The 10,633-nt window shown below is 42.3% G+C and overlaps 1 long non-coding RNA gene across 1 annotated transcript; it reads left to right on the forward strand.

The window, feature by feature from the left end:
* Positions 1 to 1,984: 1,984 nt before the first annotated feature.
* Positions 1,985 to 5,964, forward strand: LOC121078659. Its single transcript, XR_005824681.1, has 3 exons — positions 1,985 to 2,085; positions 2,183 to 2,248; positions 5,691 to 5,964. It is a non-coding gene; the product is annotated as an uncharacterized LOC121078659 (long non-coding RNA).
* Positions 5,965 to 10,633: the final 4,669 nt, after the last annotated feature.

The following is a 10,633-nucleotide window of genomic DNA, read 5'->3' on the forward strand; positions in this document are numbered from 1 at the left end:
TTGCATCTGAAGCTTATGTCCCGTGAAATCAGGCCAAACCCCAGTCAGTGGGGCCCACTGTTTCTCAACCAATTTTAAAAGTATAATTTGCCTAACTGACTGTTAGGTTTGTCGTCTTCATATTAATACTCATTCTTTTTGACCTGTAACAAGTCAAGGTGTAGTTATTATAGAAACTTATTCCAAAGGAGAAATCATAAGTGTTCATATTCTCTATTCATTAAAAGAGGGATGTCATTAAATAATTTTAAGGAACTCAATGTTTAAGCTTTAAGCATTATTATTGTTAAACTCTTGGTCTTTTGGGCTAAACAGAATTAAGAGGCTTAGGTATCATTTTGCAGGGTGCGGGAGGGAAGAAGGGGAGAGATCTAGAAACCTCTCTGGCTTTCTGATGGCTTGTAAGTTTGCAGAAGCCAATATAAGTCTTCTTGTTAAGGCAGCTTCTAGTTTGGTGCTAAGGTAAAGGAGGAGGAACAAGCTATGCTGATTCTCCCACCCCCTCAACATGCTTTTGTGTGATATCCTCTAAAATGGCTTGCGGCCATTTACATGCTGATCTTACAGAATGAAAAATTTCAGGGAAAAAAAAAAGGGGGGGGGGATGGAGGGAGAAATAAGAACAGAAAGCATTTGGTTGTGTAGTAAGCTGAAGTATTAAATAGAAAACTTTGAGATATTAATAGCCTTCAAAAAAAAAAGTTTAAAATCAAGAGGAAGGGACTAGAAGCAGCTGTGCATGTAATGTAGCAGTTTAGATAGCTCTGCAGCTGTTGAAATTGTTCTGTATATACTTGGTTAAAATTTTTGGTTAGTCTTCATTGCAGACACCTACTGTAATGCTCCTTATTCTTTCCTGCTGCACTATCAATAAAAAGGGAAGGGAGCCTCTGAGCATTGCTGTAGTGTGCATCTTTGTATACTTTTTCAGTTCCTGATGAAAAGACAAGTTTTAACAGATGTAGTGTGAATGAGAAACTGAGCTGTTTCCTCAAAGCACAGTCTCTGTTTAATGGCATTTTCACTACAGAACTGTTATTGAAATTTGTGTGGGTGATGTCAGTTTGATGGGCTCAGCACTTTTAGGGGACATTGACAGAAACTAAATTGGAAAAATGCAACAAATGTTAGGTTTTAGCAGAGTATCGACTTAATATAGATTGAACAGAGGAGAAAAATATTGCGTGGTGTGCAACTTGAACTTCACATTGTCTCATTAAAGACTCTGCAATGGATAACACTGTCTGTTTTGCCCTCAGCTGTAGACCTAGTAGATCATTCATGTAAGGAGTAATAATATACCACTCCATGGCCCTTTGTTAGAACTGCCACAAGGTATTTTAAAAATCTGTTTTCATTACTTACAAAAATCTACACTCTATTTCTGTATAACTGTTTTTGTTGTTGTTGTTTGCTCCTTCCCCACTTTCTTATCCCTGGCCCCACATCTCTTTCCTACTCATTTGTTTAACCCAAATTTATTTCTTATATATTGCAGTCAATCATATATCCCTTGAAACTCTGAAGTCCCCAAACTTCTGTATGTAATTAGATGCATTTGCCAATTTTCCCATCTTAATGGTGTACCTAAGAAAAATGTGTCAGAAGAAATACTAGTTTATATCAACGGGAAATTTTTTCCTGCTGTTTGGATTAAATTGATTAATTGAAAAATTGAAAACTGGGTCAATCAACTTAGATTTTCATAAGAAAAAGCAATAAGCCTCTCAATATAAGCACAGTATTAACTTTAGCTTTTTAATCTGTATGTGGTTTTAAGTTATTAACTGTGAGGATCCGTATTAAAAATATATAGGCTCTGGATTTAGAGAACATTCTCTTCATGCTTCTGTCACCAATGTGAATCCAAAGCAATTTAATCTGATATTAGCCAAAACTCTTATTAACCAACCAAGAACAGCTGTTGGTTTGCCAGACTGGGGTGTGGCTTGTTTGTGTCTTGTTAAGATGGCCATGGTGCATCACCAGAAACACAAATCCTTGTCACTGGTGGTAGACCTAGCTGTAAAACACTCTTCTGGCAGGAAACTAATGTATCCTAATGATGATTTCCAGGAGATTAAGGTGCTTGTACTGATGACCATTTTGGAGGTTGCATCTCTCAACCTCTTTCACACAGATGCACGTGGTTATGTTGTTGTTTGCTCCACGTACCCTATAGCTTCCTTTCTGTCTGCTGTTAGACTGGGGGAAAGCAGGAACTGCCATCTTCTCTGGAGAGCCAGAGGTGAGCTTACCTCTTTCTTCAATATGCAATAGAAAAGAGGTCTTTTTATTGTTTTGTTTTTGAGTTGTTTTCTGCAACATCAGGTAAGTTTTGCATGATACATGACTCCATCGCAGTATGTTTCTTTATGTTCATAATCATGTTTTGGATGTATGCGTAATTTCAGTGAGCTCCTCCTGACTTCCACCACAGCAATCTGTACCCCTTTTACTGCTTCCCAAGTTATAATCATCCATTATAAGGCTGGCTTCCTACTTCTTTACCTTACTACAGCAATTTAATTTACCTTATTTCTGAGTCAGTATCCTGGGAACTGAAATCTGTTCCTTCTGGAACACTGACCAAAATGTGGTTGATCTCAGGATGCAGTTATTTTCTCAGGTAGGTCTCTGGGCATGCAAATACACTAACTATAGTTAGTTAACTATACACAGTTCAGTCAGGAAGCACAGGCATGTTCTTAGGCTTGTGTAAGACTTGTACTGCACAGCCATATTTAAATCAAGTGCAGATCAATAAAAATGTTTTGTTTTAGCTTATTGAATCTTGCTTCAGTCTCTTGAGAATTGTTGGTATGGAAGTAGTGGTTCTTTGCTGATCTCACAACTCAAGTACTATGCATGGCTATACATATCACACACTGTTCTGCAACATTTAAAATATTCTGTGTTGGTATGGTTACAAATGCGGGAAGTTTGCTTAAGCTTTGCTTAAGTGAGAACTTCCAGGTCATGATCGATGTTACTGGACAGTAATAATCCACAGTATACATCACATTGACTAACACATCGAAACTAGTGGAAAGTCTGAAATGTCAACTGTGAAAACAGTAAGCTTTTTGGTAGTGGGTAATTGTCACGTGTTTGTGGACCGCATGCCCACAGAGACCATGGTTGTGACTGTGTAATATAGATTTTTAGCATTTTTCTTTTTCTTAAAAAAAAATATATATATATATATATATATATAAATACAAAATTCATTATTTGGATTTAGCTTGTGCTAAAAGCTTTTTTTTTAAAAAAAAAAAAAAAAAAAAAAACTAACCAGATGAGTTTATGCACTAGCCTCTGGGTTTTGCACACTGTGACAAAAGCTGTTTACTTTCGAAAGTAAAGTATAGGATTGACCCTTCATGACCAAAATATAATATGAATATTACATTTCCCGAAACCTCAAATGAAGAATATTATTAATATTTCTCCAGTTTGCATTCTTTTCATGACTGCAGCACAAGGCTGGATGTGATTTTTCTGTCTTGAAACAAACATGGTAATAAGTCTATCTGGTCTGCCAAGGAAAGATGCAAAATCCAGACAGTTCTTTGTACTGTCAAATGAAATGAGGCTATTTTGAATAGTGCTTAGGATATACAGCATATGGCATACTGCTGATTTTTGCTTTTGAAGGATCATATTGGATTCACATATCTGATGATAGAATTCCAAATGCATCCCACAAAATACTGAAATTGCAACTTGGCATGTTGTTTGAAGAGTTTCAGAACCATACAAAGTTACTATTTTTCTTGGTTCTGTTCCAGCACTTCCCCTCTTTTATTAAAGCTAATCTCTTAGCTTTCGACTAATTACAGTTGTTTCTAAGGATAACAAAAATATAAATTAGGCAGATTGTTTCCCCCTTTTTACAAATCCAAGTACTTTGTGAGGTCATTCTACATTTTGCTTTTCATCCCCTTGCAAAACACATGGACTATGGTTTCAGTCTTCTGACATAAGGCTTCAATCTAAAACCCTATCAATAACAGCAATATTCATAATCTGTTGGCACATACTCCCTGAATTTGTGGGAAATAGCTCATTTGTGACTTTCTACAGCGTAAGCTTTACTATTGGTACTGAAGCCTCTGATTCCCAATCATGTTGTCATTTGAGGGGTTCAAGAGAGCATCATTGCCTTGGTGCTGCATGTCTGCCCATATGATCTAATTGTTAATCTTTCAGTACATATATGAAGCCAGTGCTCATGGATTTGGGCAGTAAAGATGGATCATTGCTGTCTTATGTCTTCCGTATCTTGATGCCTTATTAAGATTCAGATTTTTCTAGACTTGGCAAGGCAAACAAAAACGACATGTTCATTGTATCTGTTTCCTAATTTTCAAGATAATTTCATGTCGATCAAGCTGTCTTTCTGGAGATGTGAACATGATTTTAGATGTTCAAAGCTCTGCTATGAAGCACGGTTTAATGATTAAGTAAACTTCAGATTCTGATGTATCCTTTCTTCCCCCCTGTACCTGTGGAGTTCCATATCTCCCTTGTGGTGGCATCACTAATCATCCGGTGTCCTTGTTCAGCACTCTGGTATAGCTAGGAACAAATTGCTTCATAGGATTCATTTCCAGAGGGGTTGAGGAGTTGAGCTGAATGCATGCTTGTCTTAAACTTTAATCTCAAAAACAAACAAAACAAAAACAATAAATAAATAAAAGTATCAGCTCAGCTGTTGTGTATATTTTGTTGTGAGAGAGGCAGTGGGCACCAGCTTAATAAACACAGTTAGGCACTTGGTTTGATCCAAGTCCTGTAGCTCTGAAATATATTGCACTGCTGTCTTAAATCACCCAGTATGTTCAAACCTTGGCTTGAATAATGCATTTAAAAAACAGATTAATTGCTTCATTTAGGTGGCCTTTATTTCTGTGTGTGCTATTTTGGGACACCAGGTATTACACATGTGAACGTTCCACCTGTGCTCTGATGTTATTGATTACAAAGTGTTTTTTTACTGTTAGCTCTGTGATCCAATATATATTGTGAACCTGCCCATCTCTTTGTTTTCTTACACAAATTTAATATTGCTTCTACAGTATTTTCCTGCAGTCTAATTTTCAGTAACTCTTGTTTTTTATAGGCTAAAAAATACCTCAGGGAAAGAGTTTGTTGATTGGCATTGTTTTTTTTTTTGTTTTTTTTTTTTTTTTTTATAAAGGGCTATTTTTGCCTTACAGTTTCTTCTCTATTTTTTTGTGGTTGCTTTTTCAAAATGAATAGCAAACCTATTGTATCTGAGAGCTGATATACCTATTTTTCCTCTTTTTTTTTTTTTGCTGCTATTTCCTTAGGAATTTCCTGGTGATACATATGTTGCCTATGAAGATGATGCCCTTTTTGTATTTCATTTTATTCCTTTCTTCCCAAAAGCTTCATGTTCCTGAAATTTTAATGTAAAAACATTTTTTTTGATTTAAACGTCTTATTCTCAGATGATCCATAATTCTGTTTTATTCAATCATTAAATTATAAGGTGCCACCTTTTTATTTCTGTCATTTCCTCACTGATCCACAATTGTATGACCTAAAAGCAAACTTCAATTTTAACATCTTCTAAAAATATTCTTTCCTGGGTTCTGTTCCTACAGCTTGTTTGACATGAACTGCTGCTGTTATTCATTTGTTCCATTTCAAAGCAATTGCAGGAGCAGAACCCATTTTGGCCATGCGCTGTCTGGAGGATGCACAATGCAGCTAGAGCAGTTACCAAGTGTGCAAATATTGGACAAATTCCAACCTGCAGGTGCATGAGGATTGATTTTTGACTGGATACTTAGAGGGGAAATAAATGACACTTTTGTAACCCTACTGCTATCTTTTTGGCTAATATTTTAAGTTTCTTATCTTAAATCTTGTGGGATTTGGACAGGTTAAAGACATTCAAAGGGAAAATAGAAATTTTTACCCATAGTAGACATTTCTAAAGCAGGTTCTCAAAAAGATATATACATTATTAATGATTTTTGCAAGAAGCTTTCTTGAAAACAGTAACAAGCAATGAAAATATCAAATTTCAAAACATCATGCTGAAATTTTCTGGGGAAAGCTATGAGATTGCAATGGGATATGTGAATTTAGACAACTGATACTGCAGCATAAGCCTCTGTAACTTCAGCTGGCTCACTTGAATGATCTAATTCAGGCTAACCTGGCAATGAATATGAGGCAATCTGAGCTGTTAATTTGTCTTGGCACTTCAGCCCATGGGAAGACTAAAGTGAGATAGAGATGGCATCCCAAGTTAAAACACCGGTTGTGCTGTTCTTGATGCTATTTTATCTTAGGCTGATTGACAGTTTTAGGGAAATATTTGTATTTTTTTCTTGGTAGAGAGATTTTGTAGGGTAGTCTCCAAACACTGTCAGCTACTTCTAAACTATTGCAAAAATATTTTATAAATAGTTAAAATGAGTGAAATATATAGAAACAAATCTGAACTGAGCAAAATTCAATGAAAGAAGCAATGTCTTACTGACAACTTTATCTCTGTTGAAGATGAGGGTTGGTGACAAGGCAGACTGACTGTAATGCATCATTTTCAGATAATCTGTACCTCTTTAATCTGTGTCTTTTGGTTTTGAAGCTGTACAGCTATTGTCTCAAAAGAGTTAAGAAAGAAACCAAAAGTTGTTTAATGGTGACAACCACAACAACTAACAATGCAGACAGACTGTAAAGGCGAGGTGTACTGGGTCTGACTGGGATGGAGTTAACTTTCCCTGCAGCAACCCATACAGTGCTGTGCTCTGCACTTGTACCTAGAGCAGCATTGGTATCACACCAGTGTTTTCTGCTGCTGAGCAATCCTGGCACTGCATCACGACTTCCTCCAAGCCCCAAGAGCCAGCAGGCTGGGGGTGGGCAAGTGATGGGGAGGGGCCATCACCAGGGCAGCTGACCTAAACTGACAAAGGGATGTTCCATGCCATGTGGGGTCACACTCAGCAATAAAAGGTGGGAAAGGGGAAGGAGTTTGGGGAGGCTTTCGTGGTGGAAGCGTCTGTCCTCCCAAACAACCATTACATGTATGGAGGCCCTGCTTCCCAGGATGTGGCTGAACATCACTCATTGATGGAAAGTAGAGAGTAACTTGTTTTTTCTCTCTCTGTGCTTCCGCGCGTGGCCTTTTCTTTTTTTTTTTTTTTCTCTCCCCTCTCTCCCTTTTCCCTTTAATTAAATCATCCTTATCTCAAACCTTGATAACCAATTATTTCCTTGTCCTTCCTGCACCTGGTAATGGTTTTCAGGATGAGGGCTTCCAGCACCTTCCCAGGGAAGGAGGTGAGTGTGACTGGCCTCGGGTTCCCCAGGTCCTCCTTCATGCCTGGCTTGTGGATGGCAGTGATGTTTGCTTCCCTGCACTCTTGGGGCACTTCTCGCAGTTGCCAGGAACAAGCAACGATTCCTGAGAGTGGCCTTGCAATGGCATCAGCCAGCTCCCTCCGCACTCATGGGGGAATCCCATCAGGGTTCCTGGACTTCTCTCTCTTGGTTTTCTCAAGGCTTGCCCGACCCCATGGATTAGGTTTCCGTGGCAAGGTTGAGGTGGCGGGCTGGGGGGATGCAGAGGTGGGCTCTGTGAGAAGAGACCGAGGGCTGCCTCTTCTCATGGCAAGCCCCCATCAGCTGCCTGGGCCTCCTACTGCAGACCCCTGAGCCCGAGGCCTCAGCTGTCGTGTGATGGGCTGGTGCAACAGCCCCGAGGCAGCCGGGCTCTCTCCACTCCTCTCCCTGAGGGCGGCGTGCAGCAGAGATGCCCCCTGCACAGTCTCCAGGACTGCATGGGGGTGCAGTGAGGGATGGGGAAGGAGGACTCAAACACCACTTCAAAGTTCACTGTTCTTTATTGGCGGCCGGGAGATGAACGCAGGCCAGCTGCGCTGCGCTGTCTCCACTTCCTCCACCTGCAGGACACCCATCTTGGTGGCTCTGGCGTCTGCCTCCTGTCGGGATGCTGAGCCATGGGCAAGGAGCTGGGCCCAGCCTGAGGCTCCGTGTCACACCACGGCCTCCAGGAATGGCCTGAGTGGTGATTCCTCGCATGCCTCCCAGGCCTGGCATCGTAGTGAGGCCTTTCCAGCCTTTCTGGAGGTGGCCCCGCCTGCCTTGGCTGGATCTCACCTTCCAGAGAGTCCACATCCATGGGCAGGACATTGTCTTCTGCGGGTGGCACCTGCACAGGCTGCACCCGCTGTTTCAGCCAGTCCCTGTTTGTGGCCTGGCCGTTGTCCTTTGAGGGTGGCATGTTGCCTGTCCTCCCCCATTTTTTCTCAGGGTCCCTGTGTGTGGGCTGGACGTGGTCTTGCCTGTCAGGTGTCACCATGATGGTCTTCACACATTTTTTTGATGGATCCCATTTTGTGGGCTGGACGTTGTCTCGCGCTGGTGGCACCTTGCTGGTCCTCACCTATTTTTTGTGGGGGTCCCTGTTCGCAACCTGGACGTTTTGCTGCAATGGTGGCACCTTGCTGGTGTGCACCCATTTTTGTGGTTGGCCGCTGCTCCTGGGCTGGCTGTGTTCTCCCGCAGGTGGCACCATGGTGGTCTGCACCCTTTCATTTGGCCGACTGCCGTGCCTTGGCTGTCTCAGGGACTGGGGGTTGTCTTCTGCAGGCGTCCCCTTGACACTTTGCACCCATTTGGTTGGTGGGCCCCTGTGCCTTCTGTGGAAGTTGTCTTCCAGAGCCGGTACCCTGCTGGTCTGCCCCCATTCTTTGGGTGGGTACCTGCTCACAGGCTGCGTGTTGTCTTGTGCAGGAGGCACCTTGATGTTCCGCACCCACTTGTTGGGTCGGCCTCCGTGCCTTGGATGGAAGTTGTTCCTCCTGGGGTGCACCTGATGGTTATGCACCCATTTGTTAAGGGTGCTCCCCTCCACCGCTGGGTGTTCATCCATCCTTGGACGTTTAGCGGGGGGTTGCCACTGGAGGTCCCTCCTGTATTGGCTGTGCTTCCTCTTCCTCCCCAGCTGCACATGTTCCTCCATTCTGGGACGTTTAGCAGGGGGTTGCCATCGGAGGTCCTTCCTTTCTAGGCTGTGTAGCCTCTTCCTTGCACAACGCACCACTCCTCTCATCCTTCAGGCTTAGCAGGACAGCACCCAAAGGCTAACGATCCCTGCCTGAAGATTCCCGGCACCTGAGCTGCTCCAAGTCTCCTCGGCGCTCCAGGAGCGAGTGGTGGCCAGTCGCAGGGCTGCCCTTTTTATGGGGCCGGGGACAATGGGCACCAAGGGCAACGGTGACATCAGGAGGCCGCTGTGGTGGCAGCCCAGGCACCATCACAGTGGCCTTCTGTGCTGGGTCTGGCTGGGATGGAGTTAACTGTCCCTGCAGCAGCCCACACAGTGCTGTGCTTTGCACTTGTACCTACAGCAGCACTGGTATCACACCAGTGTTGTGTGTGCTGCTGAGCAATACTGACACCGCATCACGACTCCCTCCAAGTCCCCCAGAGCCAGCAGGCTAGGGGTGGGCAGGAGATGGGGAGGGGCCATCACCAGGGCAGCTGACCTAAACTGACCAAAGGGATGTTCCATGCCATGTGGGGTCACACTCAGCAATAAAAGGTGGAAAAAGGAGGAAGAAGAAGGGAGGGGTGGACTCTCATTTTGAAAACTTGTGTCCTCCCAAACAACAGCTGTGTATGTTGAGGCCCTGCTTCAAGGACGTGGTCAAGCATCACTTGTTCGTGGGAAGCAGAGAGTAATTTCTTTCCTATGCACTTCCACATGGCCTTTGCTTCCTTGTTGTTGTTTTCCTTTTCCCCTTTTCCCTTTAGTTAAATTACTTAATAACATTTTTCCCTTAATAATTATTTTTCCTTTAATTAAATTATCCTCATCTCAACCCTTGAGTTCGTTCTTTTCTTTTCTTCCCCCCACCCCCTTCTGAGGATGGGGAGTGAGAGAGTGGTTGTGGTGGAATTCAGCTGCCTAGCAAGGTAAAACCACCACACGAGGTCATTTCACAAAGTGATGTCTCTGCATTTATGATGGAGATTGATTATGAAGTCCTTTGTGCATACATCCTAGAAATTTGAAAATAATAGATAAAAATAGTGGTTCTCCATGACAGTGTATTTTGATGATCTTGCTGTATTTAGTGACATTTAGGCAGTACAAAAAATATCGGTAGGCTTCCTGTTTCTGCTGAAACAGGAATGTTTGCAGAATTGTTTAATGAAACTTCTCGCATTTATAGTCACAGATCACCTGAAAACTCTTTCTGATTTTTGTTACTGATGACTCTTCTTAGTTTTGCTGTTATCTACTTAAAAAACACAAATCTGAGGGACAGTGGCTGCATTACATTTGTAGAGCTGTTTTCCGTGATCTACGCTTCAAAAGCAAACGCTTGAGAAAGTTCTAGGGACTATCCTGTGATAAATGTGGCTATAGCTGATCCCTTAACTTCTCAATTGGTTTAGTCAGGTGAATAGAGACAGTTTTAGCATTTCCCTGACCACATGCTAGTCTGACTATGTATGGTTTGTGAAAAGAAACGCACACAGAAATCAAGGGAACAAGCCGACAGAATTGGTGAGCAGATACTCTCTGGGACCCGACTTGCCTGCTGTATGCAGCAGA

The sequence above is a fragment of the Cygnus olor genome, chromosome 15 (genome assembly GCF_009769625.2).
Source record: "Cygnus olor isolate bCygOlo1 chromosome 15, bCygOlo1.pri.v2, whole genome shotgun sequence".
In the NCBI taxonomy this organism is placed as follows: Eukaryota; Metazoa; Chordata; class Aves; order Anseriformes; family Anatidae; genus Cygnus; species Cygnus olor.